Source organism: Mesoplodon bidens, assembly GCF_964165515.1.
Source record: "Mesoplodon bidens genome assembly, chromosome: 17".
NCBI lineage: Eukaryota > Metazoa > Chordata > Mammalia > Artiodactyla > Ziphiidae > Mesoplodon > Mesoplodon bidens.
Window position 1 is genome coordinate 59,656,382 of NC_138174.1, and position 22,563 is coordinate 59,678,944.

The 22,563-nt window shown below is 38.7% G+C and overlaps 1 long non-coding RNA gene across 2 annotated transcripts in view; it reads right to left on the bottom strand.

Moving 5' to 3' along the window:
* Nucleotides 1-7,522: 7,522 nt before the first annotated feature.
* Nucleotides 7,523-22,563, bottom strand: part of LOC308605097 — a 42,401-nt gene continuing 27,360 nt past the window's right edge. For both annotated transcript variants that reach the window (XR_014013600.1, XR_014013601.1), the window contains exons 4-5: nucleotides 11,193-11,251; nucleotides 7,523-8,215 (exon numbers count right to left, since the gene is read on the bottom strand). This is a non-coding gene — a long non-coding RNA (uncharacterized lncRNA). The remainder of the gene's footprint in view (nucleotides 8,216-11,192; nucleotides 11,252-22,563) is intronic.

The window sequence follows — 22,563 nt, forward strand, 5'->3', positions numbered from 1 at the left end:
TTTGTTAGATATTTGTGGTGGAAATATCCTATAACGGTATCCTACTATCTCTTCCCAAATCTTCTCAGTGATGTCACATTGGTACTTTGAAATTGGTCACAATGGAAGTATTTATACCATGGAAACCAGAAAGTATGGCAAAACAGGTTGTTGCTTTTTTGGGTGGGGGAGAAGATGGGTGTAGGGGTACAGCAGTGAAACATTTACCAGAACACCATTGTATATAGGGTATAGTATATTACCAGCACACCACTGTATATAGGGTATAGTATATTACTAAAATATATACTATAAATATTTTTGTCATGTTCTTAAAGTACTGAAATTAACTTTAGGGCAATGAACCTTCAAAGGGTTCCTGTAGGTCATTTCTAAATGTGTTACCCCACTGTACTCCAGAAGAAAGAAGAGTGCTTTGGCAGCCTCAGTGAGAAATCAGTAACACACCCTGCCTTCCGGTCCAGACTTGACCCATTAAATTTCATTCCATCAATTGTTAAAAATAACTGTCAGCATATATTTTCCATTGTTGGCTGGGAGGCCAAATGACTTCATGGTCTATTTTATATATTTATACAACTTTTACAAATAGAATTGAAAAAATTCCCACAAGAACACACCAGAATGGACACAATACAAAATATAAGAAATAACAGTCTCCCCTCCTCCCAACCTCATACTCCTGTACCAGTCACTTTTCTTTCTTAGAAAGATACTTTATTTACCTTCTCCAGATTTTACTGGACTCCAGACTTTTATTAGGCTACCTGAAATAATGCGTGGAGAATTGTGCCTACAAAATCTAAGTTGGTTTATATAAGAAAGAACAGAGCTACATTTAGGAGAAAATAAGAAAACAAGCGACCTGGAAGAAAGTGTCATAATGAAGTACGCTAGAGGTTTGAAAGACCCAAGGGAAAGAAATCTGAGAAATAACTGCCACTATGAGGGAAAGCAATATATAAAAGAGATTTTAAAAATTAATAGCAGTAATAAAAATTTATTGATTATTAATTATGTAACAGGCACTGTTCTAAGTGGCTTACATGTATGGCTTCAACTTGACCTTCACAACAACACTATAAAATAGTAACAGCATCTTAGCATCCTCCATTTTACACATAAAAAAACCCTGGAACATTGAAAATAAGTACCTTGCTAAAATCAGTTAAAAAGTGGCAGAATTGGAATTCACACTCAGATAGTCTGGCTCTTAGCATATTCACTTAGCCATTAGACTATAGATAGTTTTTACTTACAAAATATGCTTTATAGCAACATCAAAAATACTTACAGAAAATATCCACAGAGACTTTACTTTCTAATATTTTTGGAATTAAGATTTGTGTTTCTTTTCATCGTGTTAGCACATCTGAATTGGCCTCAATGGATACAGTTTTATTCAGACTAATACAAGTCAAGTTAAAAGAATCTGAAAACCAGTGTCCTAGTCACTGTGACATTCTAGGAAGATTAAATACAAAATGAATCGTGACATTTAATGTGTTTTGGCTAAAAGCTGAAAATCTGACAAAATTTCTATTGCATGTGCATTTTTTGCAACCTGTAGATATACAATTTTGCACATCAAAAACTTTTACAGATAAATGGTCTCATACTCTTCTTTAATAATAAGAATTTAAGAGAAAAATCATGTAGGCTGGATAAACTGAAGGAATATAAATTCAAAGTTTATTTTGCATTAGGTTAGGATTCATGAAAATAAAGCCTAACCTTTCTGGGCATATGCCATCATTAGGAAAAACATCCACCTAAGTTGCTTGTGGCCAAAAGTCCAGTTTTTGACCTGTACTCAAAGGTTTATGTGCTGGAAATGCTGGAAATTAATGAAGTGGATACTCCATTTAAGCATTAGCAGCAGAGTACCAGGAAAAGGCCAAAGGGAAAGATGAACCTGGGCTCAGAATAAAAGCAGAGTAGAAGAAGTATAATCTGAGATTGGAACCTTTGCCTTTTGCACAGTCATCCCTCTACCCCCAAGTCCTTTTAGCCTTTTTCTGTAAAGGAGAATAGTGTTTCATCAAATCTGAGATGTTATCAATTTTAAGATGCACCCCTGGTTCATGTAGAGCTTTTTAATCAGCCAATTAAACTGACAATGCTTTCTTATAACTAGAAATTTTAATTTATACTTGTTGAAAAATATGCAAAATATTATATATGCTTTTCATACCTCACTATTTTGCACTCATAAGAAGGAAGAGAATAAAAAATGAATTGGTAAATGAACTCCAAAACTTCTTCACCAGATCTTAGTCTTTTGGATCTCTTCCCACAAAGAGTCATAGAGAGCTCTGTTTTCTCATAAAATATCACCCTCTATGCCACCCAGAAAACTAGTGATACTTTTTAAGTATGTCCCAATATATTGTCTTTGGGGTTTTCTTTGAAGTTGCTGACATCCTGCAAGTTTTGATACTTGGGCTTTCTTGATCTTAACTGATACTGACAATGGAAGGTTTCAGGTAACAATTAAGACCTTCTTCTATAGACTGAATGTTTGTGTCTGCCCAAAATTCATATACTGAAACCAAATCCCTAATGTGATGATATTTGGAGGTGGGGACTTTGGGAAGTGAGTAGTTCATGAGGGTGACACCCTCATAAATACAATTAGTGCCCTTAGAAAATAGGCCTCAGATAGCTCCCTTGCCTCTTCCACCATGTGAAGACACAGCAAGAGGGCAGCCATCTGTGAATCAGGAATATGATTTTCACCAAGCACCAAATCTGCCCTTGCCTTGATCGTGGACTTCCCAGCCTCCAGAACTCTGAGGAGTAAGTTTCTGTTGCTTATACGCCGCCCAGCCTACAGTATTTTTGTTATAGCAGCCTGAGTGAACAAAGACACCATCTTATTAAGGTCCCTAGATAGTTTATGATTGAGACATTGAGGGTTTCAGTTTTCCCATAATGCTGTTAGAAACAACAGCCAAGGCCGAGCACACTCAGGCAATAACACATCATCCCTTCTACCTGATCAGAGTCCATTTTAAGATTACATCGATTCTAAGATATATGCCAATTTCAGAAAAGCTAAAATGTGGAAAATGTACAGTTAGAATTAATGACATTAAGTGTTCAAGCTGTTCCTTGTTAACTGGGCAAAACGATTTACCAGTTTTGACATAATTCTATATTTACCAGAGTGAAACAACTGCTGATTAATTTAACCTGTCGGTCTGTATGACTTTTTCTTTCATAAGAGTACTGACCTTCCTGCCCTCAAAATCCATTATTTTGGAGTCCCCTACATTGGTCTCCATGCTTGGATCTAAAGAGATTGTAATGTCAGCAAGGTTTGTTTTCCCAATTTCTCTTCCCCTAAGCAGCGTGTACTTTGTAAACCCATTCTCTCACAAAAGGATTCAACATTTTTTAATACCAATTAGTAAAATACATAATTAAGTACTGTCCAATTTGAAGTTTAAGAGTACAAGCTGTATAATCCCTTCTCTAAGACCTTGAGACAGATGTGTTTCAGAATTCTCAATTTTCTTTTGATTTTATAAAGATAATATCATACATATACCATATCCTATGTAATCCAATAAGATCTAGTGTGGCACCCTGTAATCAGATGTGTTAATATTTCTGCGCTGAAATGTGTGAATTGTGATACTAAGAGGGATGAAGGCTATAAATGGCCTCACTTAAATCCAAGTTTGATTTTGCCACCAACTGAGATCACATCAGATGAGTTTTGCCACCAAGTGAGTTATGCAAATCTTCTAGTTTTTCAACCTAAATGGATCTTAGAATTGCAGATATGGAGCTGTGGACATATGTTAAGCATAAAGATTCACGTTTTTGCATAAAGTTTTAGGCATGAGCTAGAAGGTGAATGATATTTTAAAAGGTTGAAGGAAAAGGCAGGTTTTCTCAGTTCCCAAGTCATCGCATCACATTTGGAGAAATGGACAACATCCAACACTTGAGATTGGCCAGGTGGCTCTGAAAATTTTCCTCATGGCATCATCTTCTTCCTCCTTAAGTTTCATCTCAGAAAATGGTATCACAAACTACTCAATTGCAAGCCAAAAACCTTAGAGTTGTCTTGATTCCTTTCTCATTTCTCCTCATGTCAAGCAGTCTTACCAACTCTACTTCCAAAATATGCCCTTCTGGAGCATATATGTTATAGGGCCTATAACATCCACTCTCCATCTCCACAGCTACTACTTGAAGCCAAACCTCTGCATGTCTTCTCTGACAAAATAGCCTCTTAATCCGTCTTCTATTTCTACTCTTAAGTCCCCACATAGTTACTCTCCATACAGCAGGCAGAGCGATCTTTAAATTCCAAATCAGATATCTCGTTCACCTGCTTAAAAACCTCCAAACTCTTACCATGACCAGCAAGGCTTTCCATGACCCAGATCCCATCCCCAACTCCCCCTTCACTTACTGTGCTTTTCTTACCTTCATCGGTTTCTTCCTGTTTTCAAATAAGCAAGCTTCGTTCTTCTTTAGAGTCTTTTGCATTTCCTGCTTCCTTGCAGATGCAGCTGGGGACACTGATTCCCCAGACCTATGCCTCACTGGCTCCTTCTTCCTTACTTATGACCTTAGATGTCAATTCCTCATCCAGTACTTCCCGGGCTCCCAATTCAAAGTAGATCTAACCTTGTCACTCAACATATGACTCTTGTTGATTTCCTTCAAAGTACCTACCATTATTTGAAGTTATCTTGGTGAATCGTTTGTTTACTTACTTACTGAGCTGTTTCTACCTTCTGGAATGTAAGCTCCATACAGGCGAGTACTGTTTACCATTGTATCTACACTGCCCAGACCCTTGCCTGGCATACAGCATTTAATGAGCAGAAGCTCATTAAATATATTTCAAGTGAATGAATGAAAGCCAAGCAATTAATTATTTAACATAGTCATTCTATTATTGCAGTCAAATTACTAGTGTTCCTGGTTCACCTAGGCTGTGCTCACACATTTGAAGTAAACTATGCACATTTTGGGGAAAACTATGCACATTTTGGAGGATGGTGTTATGACCAGAGCATTGGAATATTTTTTAGTTAGCTTGATATTTTGGCTGCTAAATCACTACTGTATTTCTATAATTTGTGTTATATTTAATAAATGCTTTCTATGAGCCATGGTAGCCATAGGCATATATATATATACACGTGTGTGTGTGTGTGTGTGTGTGTGTGTGTTATGCTTCTATCAACTCTGAGAAGTTTAAGTAACTTGTCCAATATCTCATATCTAAAATCCAGTGGCACTGGGGTTGATTCCCAGATTCCTCAGAGCACAAACCTGAGGAAATGAATGTAATCACTCAATTTATAATGAGATAAATTTAACCTTCTTTTAAAGATTCAAATGTCATTGTGAGAGTATTGCTATTCTATAGCACAATGAAAAAAAATAATGGTTATTTGAGTCCTGTGGGTTTTTAAAAATATGAAGATAGAAGAGTTTACTGTGTCTTTATGTCTGAAAGATTATCTTCTCTGTGGAAAACCTGAGTTCAGGGCCTCCAGGTTTATTCCCTGATATGCTTATAGAAGATATAAATAAATTAGGAAAACCCTCTCACGAAAATAACTGGGTTTGCAAGGCTATCATTTTAAGTAAGGAAACCAAACTCTGCCTTCCCCTATATCCTTGACCTGAAGGGAGACATGTTTTCAGTAAGAAATTTAAATGTTTTGGTTTAATATTTATAAGAATATTAACCCTGTGTTATAGTGAAGAATATCCAGATTATTTATCAGGACAAAATCATTTTCATGTAATTCAATTAAAACTAGAAGACGACATATTGCAATAAAATTGGGATAGGCAAGTCTCCTGAACAGACCAACAGCGTGACCAAGATGAAGCATCCAGCTGTCCCATGGGCTAGTTATGTGCCTATTTTAAGACTATCCTGCTACTTTAGCTAAATAACATTTTCTTTGGCTTATTTTCTCATTTCTTTATTATGTTGCATAAAAGTGTAATTTCCTCAAAAATGACATTCATTCACACACAAAATATAGAATTTTAAATCAAAAAATTTGTCTTAAGGTTTTATTTTCAGTTCTTCTTGTAAACACTTCTCGTTAATGCTGACTATATTTAGTGAAACTTCCTTTATGTGTGTAACGACCCTTTCAGCTATAACTAAAGTTTGAAGTATGATTATAAATGACTTTTTTTTGAAGTGTCAAATCCTTCTTTAATTTCTGGCTCCACACAATGGCTACAAACATCCTCAAAAGCAATTTTTAAAAAGCCATTTCAAAAAACATTATCTAAAGTAATTTTAAAATAAAGTGTTTTAAAATTATAAATACTCTAATACATTCTAAGTATAAAAAATTTAGGACTGCAAAATAGTTATTTTGAAACATTTGAGTGTCTTTTTTCAGATTTCTTTAAGGAATCTTATAATGGCAAAAGAAAATAAAAAGAGGTTAATTTCCTGAAAGATACAAAAGAAAGAAATCTAAACAATCCGTATGTAAGTCTCATGACCACATAAAAATGATTGGTCAAAATGTTACCCAACTGGTCTACCAGACCTAGGCTGGGGTCATAGCCAGGGCCGAGACCCTGGAGATTCCTCTCCTGATCAGATTTCTGCGCCAAAACCAATAGCAAAACCAATGCTGAGACTGGAACAGCACAAGCTTTATTCAATGATCAAGGAATGGAGAAGTGGGAACCTAGTTCACAAACTAACTTCTTAACCCAATTTGGGTGGAGACACCAAATATATAGGAGGGTCCAGGTAAAAAGGGAGGGAATTGGAAACAGCGGGAGGAATATTCATGAGTTATCCAAGAACAGGGGTGTGGTTTGAACCCGGAACTGATGCAACTCTCCTTCTCCGCAATTGTCTGGGCTTTTCCTGTTGTTGTCATGGCAATCATCAGCTGATGGGCATGTCATTTAGCTAATACATTACGAGGAGTGTATAATGAGGCTCAAGGTCTACTGGAAGTTAAATTCTCCACCATCTTGGGTCTAGTTGGTCCTAACCGGTTCTTGTTTTTTCTCTTGCAGCTTCCTCCCGAAACTCAGATAAGAGTAATTGGTTTCTATTAGAGGGAGAGGCAGGGGTATGATTCTGGGGCAACAGCCTTGTTAACAATAACCATAGAGAAAAAAATTTTGTATTTGAAAATTTTATACATATGGTGCCATCATGTGCTTTCCAACGTATATTACTTCAGTGATTTTTCAGTAACTTAATTTTCCTAGATCTCTGTTTCACTATTTCTCAATCTCCCTCAAGGCCACCACACATTGGAGGAAAACCTGTCTTTGCTAGAGGTGCAGTTTATAACTGACACAGAACAGGCAGGCCAGCCTGAGTGGGGCTTATATTGAGTCCTAGCTTATTGACTCAGAGAAGGGCTGGAATTTAACCAGCACCTCCCAAAATGAGACTGTCTTTTACCAGCACATCAGCAAACAGGCTGATTTAGAAGCCTCGAATCCTAAAGTTCCTCCATAGGGAGGGTACTATTGACATTCCTTACTGCATGTAATCCTCCCAATAACCCTGTCTTTTAGGTTCTGCTATGGTTCTCATGTTACATATAGAGATACTGAGGCGCAAACAGCCAGTCAGGCTTGGGCAAGGCTTTGACTAAAAGCCTCTTTGGTTGCAGGTTATTCTACTGCTTATACTTCCTTTCCAAACACTGGAGAACTGAAAGATGTATAGATGAGTAAAGAGGGCCAGGGCAATGATTCTCAGTTGGTTTATGGATAAATAATGGAATACATATATTCCATTATTTGTATGTACAGAAAGAGAGAGAGAAAAGATACCTGTGGTTTTGGTAGAAAATACCAAATTTTAAGAACAAATATAAAAAATGTAAATATAAAGATTAAAAAAACAGAAGGATTAATGCTATGACTGCTTATTCAGAGAAGAGGATTTTTTTTCTGGTAAGTTTTCATACATGAAATCCCTTCTCTATAAGCATTTAGATCAAACTTCATTCACATTAAGAGAAATTAATTGCTTTCCATTTCAATTTATTTTCACTTAAAGCCAGCCAGTTTTTTCCCTAATATTACAGACTCATGCTTCACAGACACTATTAACCAAAAAAAAAAAAAGAAGAAGAAGTTTAAGTTCATGACAAGGAGGGAATGAAAGGCTTAAGAGCTTGACTCGATCCTCAGATTGCCTGGATTCAAATCAACTGTACCTCAGTTTTCTCTCCTGTAAAATGAAAATTGTGAGGATTAAATGAGAAGGTACAAAAAAAGCACAAGATATCTGATAAACATTAAATTATAGCTCTTACATCTATTTTGATGTTATTTTACATGCAGAAGTGATCATTTGAATGTCTTAGATAATAAAATGGCTTCAATCGTCAACAATTCATACTAGAAACGCATAGATTATTGAATCAATTCTGTAGTGAATACAGGGCTGATTGCCAGTTTCCCTAAATTTTCATATAATGAGATTTCCTTAAAGGTGAGTGATATTCCATAGGTACAAATGCCCCATGCCTCCTGATCTTAAAACTACACTCCAAGCCACTCATGAATCACTTCATTTTGGCATTTGGAAAACTCAAATCAGCATAACACAGCCTTACAATGTCCCTAATGTGACCCCATAAAAGATTTACTTGTAAACAGACAACAGAGTCATGACAAGCATTTTCCTTTATCTGCATCAGGAAGCATGGCTATTTTGAAAGCCTGAGAAGATTAATAGGCTTTATAGCTCAAGTATTTTCCCTCCAAAATTCCTGGTTTCATGTGGGCTAGATTAAGGATGATACGGTTGAACAATTAATGCCCAGGATTCCAAGAGTAAAACTGTATTGCCCCAAGCAGCAGCCTCAAAGCACAGCTAGCAATTAGCCATTCAGAGCAAAGGGCTGTTTGACTGTTTATTTATAACTCCTGGCTGTCCATTGCCTGCAGGGGCCCATGTCTGCTGCCAGTGGGGCATATCAAGGAATGAGGATGTGGCGGATTCCATTCCTGGGACCTGTGGAATCCGGGTGGAGCTTGGCATCGCTGCTGTTGCTCAGCTGGTCTTGCTTCATGTGCAGCTGGAACTCTGTCATGTAATGATGGAGACTTTCACTTACAGTTAAGGTATGCTGACATCTGCATGTGTTCATCATGCTGCATGATTCACGCAAACCTGAGCAAAGTTGGGTTTTGTTCTTAGCTAAGTCAGTAACAAAGGAGCTACTTTAGGTGCCTATGGGAACTTCAGAGATCATAGGTATGGTGATATAATATCTACACAATAGATATATATAAAATATCTATATAATACCTATATAATATCATATATACCAGAGCAGGGAAAAATTCAGCAGATAAAATTCATGTTGTTAACTGGTTGACCTTAAAATAGAGCGAGTATCTTGGAATATCCAGGTGAGTCCCATGTAATCACAAGATTCCTTGAAAGTTGAAGAGGGAGGCAGGAGAGGTGGCCAGAGTGATGTGAGGTGAAAAGGACTGGACACGTCTTCATTGGAGGGAGGGAGGGACCACCAGCCGAGGGCTGTAGGCAGGCTCTAGAAGCTGGGAAAGGATAGGCGGTGGATTGTCCCCTAAAGCCTCCAGAAGGAACACAGCCCTGCCAACTGACCCCTTCCTTGTAGCCCGTGAGACCCAGGTCAGATTTCTGCCTGGTAGAACTGATAAAGAATACATGTGTGTTGTTTTAAGCCACTGTTTGTGCTAATTTGTCACAGCAGCAAAAGGAAACCAATACACTTTCTCTGTGGCCCCAGAGACCTCCCTGTTTTGCCTCTTTTTTTCCCCAGGGTACTCCTCTTTCCTGGTTCCACATCTCTTACTGTTCCTTCGCAATTTCTCATTAGCTTCTCTTGAATATCTCTAAAAATTGGTTCTTCCCCAGGTTTACGCAGCTAGTTCTCTTTTCTTGCTCTACAGGCATCACAAATTTGCTGAACATGGCCCAGATTCAGCTTGCAGCTATGTTTTCATTGGCCTACACAGTGTGTTTTCACAAACCAAATTGAAATGCACTTAGGTAAGACATGTGTCCTCTGGTTTTCCATAATTCACCCAACTCCATACTGTATTTCACCCCGCCTACTTCCCTGGCTTACACTATTGGCTTTGTCCTTTAAGGTTTTGAGTTGAAGATCCCTCTCCTAAAACACAAATGGGTAATGAGATGTCAAGATGTTATATTAAGAAGAATTCTTGGGAATTCCCTGGTGGTCCAGTGGTTAAGACTTCACCTTCCAATGCAGGGGGTGTGGGTTCTATCCCTGGCCAGGGAGCTAAGATGCCACATACCTCGTGGCCACAAAAACAAAAAAACATAAAACAGAAGCAGTACTGTAACAAATTCAATAAAGACTTAAAAAAAAAAAAAAAGGTCCACATCGGGAGAAAAAAAAAAAGAATTCTTGAGTCAAACAGGTTTAGGAAATGCCAAAATAGACAAAGGTAGGTTGTTATATGTCAGGAGTTGACACCTTGATTATGCTAGCTATCATATATCTATATAATATAGGATATAGCTGCATACAGCAGGGCTGCATACAACAGTTTAGAGTACTGGTATAGACCAATGAAGTAATGCATCCGGCAGAAATTGCTAACAGCCAGCTGGAAGCTGATACAGTGGAAATTATTCGACTCTTTATGCAATAAGGGGGAACTCTTTTAATTCACGAGACAGGATTTTCAGGTGGCTTGTTGAATTCCCTTCTAGACACTGAACTCTAATACTTAGAGTATGGAAGGGGGTGAAAGCCTGAGCTAACTAATTACCTCCCCAACTTATGTCCCCATGGAACCTTAGCTAGGGGAGCATCTTACAGGTAGGGTGCTCCAAGTATACACACTGAGATGTGTTGTTCAGTACACTCTTTTCATTACTGCAGCCATCACCTGTATCTTAATGATTTCCCAAAGCTATAAATATAATAAATCGGACACCTACAAAGCACGTACATACTGCACGTCACATACTGTTCTAAGCACTTTCACACATATAAGCTGATTCATGACCTTGAATGATAATAGGCACTGTTCTTATCCCCATTTTACAGGTAAAGAAACTAAGACTTGGGGAACTTATCATGTACTCAGTGTCACACAACTAGAAAGTTACAAAGCTGGAATTGGAACCCGCCTTGTTCCCGAGTCTGTGCACTGCACCACCTACATCTAGCACTTACCCTGCTCTTGAACTGGAGGTGTGGGTCCAGTATAAGAAAGTACTGTGTGCCAGGAGTAGCTGAAAATATAACAAGCCATTTCAGATAAGATTAAATTCGTTGCCTCAGAAAGAGGTTGGAGGACTTCTTAGGTGGGAATTTTCTGGGAGGTGCTAGTAACCACAAGGTCTTTCTAAATATGAGACTCTAAAAGGGTAAGAGAATCTGTGCTGACTGAAAAGGCGACATGAGCAAAGGTAAGGAATGCTGTCCAGAGCAGACCAGCCTGGCCGTTAGGAAAAATTCACCGAGAAGTGGCTGCCGAGTAGCGCTTCAAAGATAGACAGGAATCAGATTGCAGGAGGCTTTGAACGTCAGCAAAAGAGGGATTCGATCTCAGTCCTTTAACTGACGGGGAGTGCTGAAAAGTACTGCATGAGGAAAGTGATAACGTTTTTAAAATATATGTACATAGTGATATGAAGGAAATTAAGACAATCGTCTTGATCTCCTGAGTGATGACTGGGGTCAGTCCTCTTTTGCATCGTCTCTTCCTCCCTGCCCCACTAGGTGGCACCAGAACCCAAAATCAGGCCACTAGAAAAGGCTGTCTCTGTTCTTAGCCGTTCTTGGAGGATGACTTTGTATAAAGCTATTTGATGCGATTTGAACATGTCAAAAAATGTTTTTATTGCCAATCCCTAATTTGCCTCTTCATTCACCCTGGGGTATTTTTCCCGTAGTTAATTTTCAGCTTAACTAACTGTAACGTTCTGAAGAAGAGCTTCTGGGGACCCTGCCAGCTTAGAGTACTGGTATAGACCAATGAAGTAATGCATCCAGCAGAAATCGCTAACAGCCAGCTGGAAGCTGATACAGTGGAAATTATTCGACTCTTTATGCAATAAGGGGGAACTCTTTTAATTCACAAGACAGGATTTTCAGGTGGCTTGTTGAATTACCTCCTAGACACTGAACTCTACTTAGAGTATGGAAGGGGGTGAAAGCCTGAGCTAACTAATTACCTAATTCTTCAGGAAAGAAATCTGAGAGCCCAGCACATTGTCCCTCCTTCCTTTCTGAATGCCTCTTCTAGGTACCAACTATTCTACGCAGAAGAGGGCTCCTCCTTTACGTGTTTCTTAATTGAAGCTTTTTTTTCCCTTAGCGCCACCGTTCTGTTCTTATTCTGCCTTTTTAAAAGGTGGGAGAGCGTTCAATTTGTTGGAAAGTTAGTGTGCTCACAAATGTACATAGAAAGCAACCATTTCTGGTCACATGTAAATATGTATGTAGTGACAAAAGTACCCATAAATCAAGATTCCTATTTTAAACATCTAAGACCAGTTCACATGGTTCAAAGAATCAACAGGCAAATGGCATATTGCTCAAATCACAGGTAAGTGGGCACATGGAATTTTTCCCTAAATCCTTCAAACTGAAATTTGAGGAGGAAATGCAAAGTTAGTGTTCATGTCACAAAGGAGGTATTGTTTAAAGATAAACAGACTTTTGTCTAAATACCATGGTCTCAATTTTTCCCTGATTTTAAAGAAAAAGAAAAAAAAGTATGTACTCTACTGAATTTTATTTGAAATTTTTACACTTCCATTTTTCTAAACCTGTCTTTTCTAAAATAGGCAGTAGAAGAGAGAGGCTAAACTAGATGATAGACTTATGGACTTGGATAAATAATTAATGGCCTGGAGTAATTAGCTGGAAGATGTTTAATCATTAATCTGTCTGAGTCATCGCAAGCATTTGCTCCTACCCACAAAGTATTGCACTAATTATGTGTATATATATTTTGTCAAGATGGAACTAAATACATGATGAGAATCAGCACTTTGAAAAATTAAAATATGAAACAAGTCTGTTTGATCTATTCTTTGTTTGTTAAAGATAAATGAAATTTCACTTTTCCTTATTTTACCTAGTAAGAAAAAAGTTGTAGAAATTCCACCTGCATTTCTAAGCAAGAAGTCAAACTTTTTGGTTAGGGAGGCAAAATAGTTGGCTAATTTTGTCTTTCTTTAGGGACTTTTTCCAGGGGAAAAAAAAAAAAAAGCCCAACCCAAAACACCTCATTATTAAAGTATCTGGTGAACAATTAGGGTTCTTTCAGAGGACTTAATGGAAAAAAAAAGTCCTTTAACTTAATGCTGTTTTGCAATTTATGCCTGTGTTCTTCAATGTGGTGTTTTCCAATACAATTTTATTACAGGCTTTAAATTATACTTTCACAGGAAAGGTCTGCCTTTAAACTTTTAGGTCAGAATTGTTCAGATCTTTTCACACTGAATCAATCAGGTTTAAAGCTGGCAAAATCCTTGGCAGCCTTGTAAATCTTTCAAAAGATGTTATCCAATTACCCTTCATGGGCCACAGGATTCTACAGCGTGACTATTTCCTTCTCTGTGTGGAATTAAGTGCTCGTGAGAGGTTAGAAACCAATGGAGCTGAAAAATAAGGTTTTGCATTTTTCTTCCCCTTTACATGGTATAGATATAGCTCCAGCTACTAATATATTATGAGATTGGCCACAGACATTCTGACCTAAACAGTGGCCCTGGTATTTACTTGTTTTAAATTAGCAAAAAAAGAAAGAAAGAAAAAACACATTAAAATAGTACCAGAATGGTGCCCATTACAAAAACTTTATTTGGGACCTGTATTCAGAATTTAGCGTAAAGATATACGTCAAATAGAAAGCATAAGAGATCACTATTGCTGTTAGCTTTTCAAGAAGAACAGATTTTTAGGTACACTCAATAAATGCACATGGATTGGAAAAAATAACAAAAAAGATAAATGTACTTCTTTGGTTTGGGTTTTGATCTTCTAAAAAAATGTGCTTATTTTCCATTTGAAAAGCACATATTAATCTTTGTTAGTTCTTCCTCCTCTAGGTTGCCAATATAGAATACTAATAAAAGGCTAAGGAGACATTCAATTTATATAAAAGCTTATTTCATGCCACTTGGTTTCAAGAGGAAAAATAATCATGGGCAGAATCATTTCGAAATAATTTTTCAAGGAAAAATGTGAACATGCCTATGGATTCCTTCACAGAAGCTAGAAAAGCTCTGTTCTCCTTTGTGATGTAAAAAACCTAGTGGAGGTTATGGGATTGTAGTTGCACCTTTGACCTCAAGGCCTCTGGAGTCATTCACTTGTCATGACCTTTGACCTTTGGCAAATCACAACCCTCTCTGTTTCGCTTGATTTTTACTACCTATAACAAAAGGTCCTTCCCCCTCTGGAATGCATAAGAAGAAGTCATATAAATGTTTAAAAATAGTGTGTCAGCCAACAGTCTGGCCAAGAGAAGATAAGTATCAACAACAAAAACAAAAAAGTCACAAAGCAGGAAGGAAAATGGCTAACATTTGAAGTGTCCTCCGGTGGAGTAGATTGATTTCAGGGACTACAGTGTGAACAGTTGGCCACATGTTCCCTCTCTTAAAATCTTTTGTTTTCTTTGATTTAAAATGTGATGTAGCAAGCGGTGGGAAGGTTGGTGCTGTTATAAATTGTGCTTCTGATTCTTTGCAGGCCGGTCATTAAAACTTGCAGACATCACCCCCGCAGCTGTGTGTTCATCAACACTTCCTTTTAACCACTATCTAAATTGCTTCCATCTCCAAAGAAATGCAATTCCCCTTATCAGGATTGTGAGTGAAAGGTGAATATGTGTAAACACTGGGAGTAAAATGTAGAATTGGAACCAGCTCAAGTGCAGCTGAGGAACCAAGGCAGTTCATAGTTGTAAAAATGTATACAGGAGGCCTCTGGATTGAAGAGTCAGTTACTGAATATATACAGTATCAAGTCCCAAATCTTACTTACTCTTTTTTTCTTACAGTGATTTTAAAATTTTTATTATTTACTTATTTATTACAGTAGGTCCTTATTGGTTATCTGTTTTAAATATAGCAGTGTGTACATGTCAATCCCAAACTTAGCCTTTAGGATATCAACTGTTAAGGATCTAATATACACTACTGATTGGTTAACTATCAAGTAATTCGAGTTTTCACTAGTTTTCCTTTCTAATACTCAAGTTTATTTGCTTGCTTATTTATTTTAAACAAATAGTGGGGAAGGGGATGCTTGAAGATACAGATTAAAAAATGTCTAGAAGGCTCAATACAGCAGAGTGATGTATGCTTTTTCACCAGGATGAGAACAAATGGAATCTCTTGAATTTTAATACTGTAGGATTTGTCTACTTAAGGAATACTCTTGTGGTTACTTATTTCCCAGCCCGCATGGAGATTTTTTGTTTTATTTGCATTAAGATAGAATATTTTAATATTTATTTTGGGGACAGTTTAATTTTTAGCTGTTTTCACTGGCTGCATAGTGGAAATCCACCAATTTCATTTTTTTCCTGATAGTTTCTCATTCTCTAAGGATCAAAAGAAGTATTTGCTACTTTGAAAATACAGTGAAAACTGGCACATTGATGAAGTTAGTTCTAGATGAGCAATGACCTGGTTCAATTAGAATTTAGAAGGAAAATTAAGGGTTTGCCAAGTACTCAAACAAGTCTAGTTAAAATCTTTGCAACAAAGAGTTTTCAGTATTTGTAATTCATTTTAAACACAGCTGAAAACAAAATCTCTTTTAAAACTCTTAATACAAATCTGTTTATAGAAGTATATCTGCAATCTAGTTTTTGTAATCTCTAGACAGAATTCATTAGAAAGGTGTCCAACTTTTAAAATGTTATCCTTCCTGAGGTCAAGGTAAGGTAAAGTGAATGGGCAGCAAACTAAGGAGTGGTGGGTATACTATGCTCTCTGAACGTGTTTCATACTATGGGACATCCCGTGCTATTCGAAAGTACTTTTTCCTAATTTTCACTTCTATCACCACAATACCAAAAACTTCCTGCAGCAACCAGGATCTTTTCCCCTCGATCTCAGCTAAGGGTCCTGTGGTTTCAAATTAGAAATCTCAGAATTTAGTCTTTGTTACCTTTCCACTGGAATATTTATGACTTCCTGTAGAGCTAGTCTTCAATAATACTTAATTAACCATATGGAAATTTGAGGGAATTTGTTGAATTTCTTACCCGAACATGTTTTTGAGTCTGAAAGTTGAGTCAATAGAAAATACATTGATCCCTTAATTTCACAGAAACCTGTGACACATCATTTGGATAACGAACTGATGGACATTATCCATGTTTTCATTGTTTCCCCTACTTTGAGTCATTGAAATACTGCTGTCTCTCATTTTCTCCTTCTTCCTGAAAGACAGGGTCTAGAATTTTTATAGCTGTGATTTTTAAATAATAATATTATGAAAGATAGTAAACCAACCAATTTTACTTAGGGTTTTACAAGGCTAATATTGACAGCAGTATTTCTCAAGACCCCCTACTATGGACTTCCTCTAGAGCAAGAGCTTTTCGAAATGCAAGACATCAGTCTCACTGCTCTCACCTTCCACCACCTCCCCCGAATGGCACACGCGCAGCTCTGCTTAACATATGTCGGTCACTATCCATCCAGATAGAGCAGGGTTTCTCAACATTGCTACTGCTGACAACATGGAGGGGATAATTCCCTGTTGTGGGGATTGTCTTCTTTCATTTCAGAAGATAGAGACGGGTCTCTATTCCCCAGGTGCCAATGTCACCCTCCCCAAGTGGTGACAACCAAAAATGTCTACAGACATTGCCAAATGTCCTCAAATTTCCCCGGGTTGTGAACCACTGAGATACAGACAAAATCCTTAAAAAGTGCCTGCATGGTATTTTCGTACCTATCAAAACCTGTGTTATTCAGGGTTCTCCAGAGAAACAAAAGTGTAGTATAGATAGAAAGAGATTTATCATAAGGAATTGGCTCACGCAGATAGGGAGGCTGGCAAGTCCAGATCCACAGCATGGGCCAACAGGCTGGAGACCCAGAAGAACAGATGGCACAGATGAAGTGAAAGGTGTTCCACTGGAATATTCATCTCTCTCAGTGACCCCTTCCTAAGAAGGGATCCTCAGGTTTTAGGGACACAGACCTTCTCTCAGTTCCTTGAATATATGTCTTTTCCCATGGTGGGTCTCTGCACCCGATGTGCCCAGTCCTGGGACACTTTTTTCCCACCACACCCTCCATTTGGGCAATGAACTCCTTTCCACTCACCTTCACTTGCACTTCCTGATGACATTCTTCTCCCCATTCTTGGGTAGGTAACGTCTCCCTAACTTTTCTTCCACAGCACTGATGCAACTTCTTCAGAGCACTCATCACTGCAAAGTCCTTGGGGCTTTTTTCATTTTTATCTTTCTCTGTGTCTCCAGCACCTAGCATATAGTAGGTACACTTGTCCCTTGGTATCCACAGGGGACTGGTTCTAGGACCCCCATGGATAACAAGATCCATGGGTGCTCAAGTTCTTCATATAAAATGGTATGGCATTTGCATATAACCTATGCACATCCTCTTGTATACTTTAAATCATCTCTAGATTACTTCAAATACCTCATACTATGTAAATGGTACGTAAATATCTGCTGGCACATGAGAAATCAAAGTTTTGCTTTTTGGAACCTCCTGGAGGTTTTTTTTTGGAGAATATTTTCAATTCATGTTTGATTGAATCCACAGATGTGGAACCCACAGATACAGAGAGCCGACTGTACTCATAAAATATTTGTTGTTGGGCTTCCCTAGTGGCGCAGTGGTTGAGAGTCTGCCTGCCGATGCAGGGGACACGGGTTCGTGCCCCCGTCCGGGAAGATCCCACATGCCGCGGAGCGGCCAGGCCCGTGAGCCATGGCCACTGAGCCTGCGCGTCCGGAGCCTGTGCTCCGCAACGGGAGAGGCCACAACAGTGAGAGGCCCGCGTACCGCAAAAAAACCAAAAAAAAACAAAAACAAAAACAAAACTTGTTGGCTGCCTGAATAAATGAATTAACATTTACCCCAAATAGTTTTCAGATGATTATTGGCTTACTAAGTGACTGTTGGTGAAATGACTGATAATCTAGGCCTCACTCCCCCTGTTTGTCTTTCCAAAACTTTGAACACTGTAAAATGCATCGCTTTTTTTATACTGTAGCATAAAATGTGTCAGGAGCATTTGCACACTACACATTTTGGAATTTAATGACTTAAGGAAGGGTAGGTATGCCCATGATCAATTAATTGCCTCTGGGCTCCAAATTTACCCTTTATTGCCTTGCTTTATGATATTGGAGTTGGAACCCATGAAGATTTCTCCTTTGCCAGCTGGCAGCATATTAAGCTTTGTCAGTGGAGGGTGCCAGAGGAGGGACAGTGCCAGAGAAAAGACTTCTCTTGACTTGGTTGCATCCTCTCATCTTGCTCCTAGGATGCAGCTGCTAGAGGTGTGTGTTCAGGAGGTCCAATGGCACAGCCCTCCAGCAAGTCTTGCCGGGACCCCAGTGGAAGGCTTTCTGAATTCAATCCCTTTGCCGGTTTCCCTTCTCACCAGCTCCTGCCAGCTGGCTGTGACCAGTTTTGTCCTGGAGCTATTCGGTGAACTTCTCTGCCATCCAGTGGGTCCAGCCACACTGTCAGCAATGAATTCTACATCTGTGTTGGAGAGGATGCCCCCTCTCACCGCAGTGGTCTTCCTTCACTGAGTACTGCCTCTCAACACTGGGAGGTTCTTTGAATTCTCCTTTATGCCCTCTTAGAGGCTATGTAGCTGCTACCAGTTAATAATTCGTTCTATTAAATGTTCCCTTTTTAAATGACTGGTGTGGATTCTGTTTCCCTGGACTCTGTCTGGAACAGTGGATCAATGAATAGAAAGTCTGAATACATACACACAAACACATGTACATAGTTTTATCTCAAGAATATTGAAATATGCCTTCTAAGATGAAAAATTGTAGCAAGCAGAGCTTTTAAAGGACATACTGCAGCGATCAGTATCCAAGAAACAGAATTTTACTGCTGGATGGAGCCCAAGCGTTCACCCAGTCCCTTGTTTTCCAGTTGAAGCATCTCTGTCACCAAGAGGTTAAGTGACTTCCTTTACTGCTGAGTGGAAGAGTGGCCTGATAGGAGGCAGTTCCTCCATGAAATGTCCCTGCCCCCCTTCTCCGCCCCAGGGAAGATGCTCTCCCAGACCTTCACCAGATGACTCACTGGCTTTTTTACGAAGACCCATGAGAGGGGGAAATTTCTCTCAGGTCTAAGTACCAGAAATAATTATGCTTCTTCTGAACAACTGCTCCAGATTTAGCTCATGGACAACGTGAATCACGTAAGTGCTTGTTTTCCATTTAGGATGGTGGCCAGAAAGCTTCTGGGCCACGCAATGGCTCTCTCCTGGCAAGGGGGCAGCACCTCATGAAACATACCTTTTGCATCCCAGGCCTCCTCCAGCTAATCTCAGCTGTTTTCTACCCTGCTTTCCTTGATTGCCTGACATATTAATTCTCATTATCTTATTACACATCACACACTTTATTTTTTTATTTTTTATTTTTGGGTACGCGGGCTTCTCACTGTTGTGGTCTCTCCCGTTGTGCAGCACAGGGTCCGGACGCGCAGGCTCAGTGGCCATAGCTCACGAGCCCAGCCACTTTGCGGCATGTGGGATCTTCCCGGACCGGGGCTCGAACCCGTGTCCCCTGCATCGGCAGGCAGACTCTCAACCACTGCGCCACCAGGGAAGCCCCATCAGACACTTTAAAACATCAATTTAAGAGTAGGCTAGCTAATCAACTATACGCCAATATAAAATAAAAATTAAAAAAATAGGTTAACTATAAATAAAATATTCAAGTACAAATCTTCCATTATCTTTATGCTCATTTCAGCATTCTTTTCATTACGGTGTTTGATGACAACAGAAAGGAGTTTAAATACTTACTTCCTCCCCAAAGTGGGTGCGCCTTGAATGCCTAAAAGCAATTTGTTCAGACATTTCAAAATGTTCCCTGTCACTTGCTCACCTAACTAATGTGGTTCACAGATAGTGGGCCAGCGTCCTTTTAACTCTCAGATTTTGATTTATTTCAGCAAATATAAGATCAATTTTCCAAGTAATTCAATTGGCTTATTGGGTTAATGCCCTTCCTGGCTTCAAATGTATTCTTGTGCCTATTTCTATTACTCAAGGCTTTGATCTTCAACACTGAAGTCTGCATTTCTCTTAGGGCTCTTCTGGGTTGAACAGCTCAACTGAATCAATGAGGAATGAACCCTTATCTTCAGACACCCTAAGTTTTTCAAGCGACTGAACTAACGGAAATCAGAATAGACAAAGGAATTAGGAAAGACACATTGCAAATACCATACCCTATCAGTTGATATTTATTAAAAGAGGCTAGTAGATTTTCAAATATATACCCGTCTGGAAAGTGTGTTGGTTTTGAAATTATTCACAGAAAATATGCTTGTGTTTTCCAGTGTTATCAATCACCTGAAAATTTCTGATGAGCACTTTTTTTTTTTAATTTTTTTTATTTTTGCTGTGTTGGGTCTTTGTTTCTGTGCGAGGACTTTCTCTAGTTGCGGCAAGCGGGGGCCACTCTTCATCGCGGTGTGCGGGCCTCTCACTATCGCGGCCTCTCGTTGCGGACTGCAGGCTCCAGACGCGCAGGCTCAGTAGTTGTGGCTCACGGGCCTAGTTGCTCCGCGGCATGTGGGATCCTCCCAGACCAGGGCTCGAACCCGTGTCCCCTGCATTAGCAGGCAGATTCTCAACCACTGTGCCACCAGGGAAACCCCCAATGAGCACTTTTAAGACATTTTAACCAAACAGTCTTTGCCTGAAGTTTGTAATCGTTTGCTTAAAGAAAGCCCGTACACTGTAAGTGGAAGTTCTCCTGGCAAGGTGATGTAACATCGGGCACTGATATAAAAGGCAGTGGTATAGCAGGAACAGAGCTTTCTAGATACTGTGCACAGACAGGGTCCCTGGGGGCCAAGGGAAACCATGTTGGAATTTGCTGCAGTTACATCTGCTCTTGCCCAGCATGGGCCCACTTCTGATAAGATGGGGAATCCCTGAGTAATTAAATCAGGACTCTAATCTCCCCACTACAGAGCCTTTCCTTGGCATTAATAGTGGTGTTGCCCCTGAAGGAGGCATTACCTGAGCTTTCCCTTGACAACCACGCAGGTTCCTCCAAGGCCATTTGCAGGATAATGTGAGTGAGTAAACATGAAGAAGCCTGGCTTGCACAGTACTTAGTAATATAAATATAACAATTCCTGTGGCGATTTTTGACTGTTGCCGAATTACAATGGGAATAAAGCAGCATGGAGCAAGCTATGGCCTGAGTGTGCTTAGTTTTGGGGTGAAGGTAGAGATAAGGGCTGGTGCGGTTTAAAAATAAATGATTCTGTTGCCATGGTTTCCTTCTTTACAAATTCTTTTCAACATGAATTTCTGTTGTTGTGTTTAATTTTAGATTCATGCAGATTTTCGACAAACAAGAATTCCTATACATCTGAGAAATGGCTTTTCAAAAGCTGCAGGAAGAGGAAGAGGTGTTTGGCAGTCTGGCTTAAACATTTCTGAATAAGCTGCAGGATTCTGGCTTTAGACAACTACCAAAGGAAAGCAAATGAAGAGAACGAGAACTTAGAGAACGCATAAGACTACGTTTAACCTTATGATTAAAAATGAATTCACATTACTGCAAGCTTTAAGGGGAAAATGTTGTCTTGAAGACGGCCTCTCAATGGGGGGAAACACAGGGAGACAGACATCCCTCCTAGGAAATAGCTCTCTTGACAACCAACCCATAAATGTTAATTTAGCTAAATATGCATTCATTAATATCAAAGGCTCTAATTGTGTTTTTGAAATCTGTCATATTACCTCAAATATAATTCAACTCTTGAATAGGGTTTCAGAATTACTTAAAATTTATACCTGCTCAAAAATAGCTCTGCTTCATGTTTTTCAATTTAATAATAGACATTCCAAATTTGGAAAAACATAAACAAAAAGGAAGAGCTGACTTTACCAAAGAAATTCTTTTTCCTCATGCTTTTATTACAGGATTGTTTAAATAGTAAAATCCTCTACCACAATTCAAATAGGACTTGATTTTTAAAAAGAAGGAAAGGATAAAATTACTTGGGCAGAAATGCATTATTATACAGTTGTTAGGTAAACAGTAGACACTGAAATGTTGGTAAATGCTAGTTTCAAAAGTATATTTAATGGTTAAAAGGTTCACAGTATTTTAGATGTTGCTTTTGCTGTTCATTTTCTTTTTCTAAGGATTTTGAGGTTAATCTCAATAAGCCAGCAAAATGAGAAATCCAGAAGTTAGAATACATTAAGATAGTAAGGGATGAAATTCATTGTAACTGAAAGGAAATGAGTGAACAATATTTGTCTTTATAAACTTATTTTCTAATTCTGTTACTCTGATTTATTATGGTAA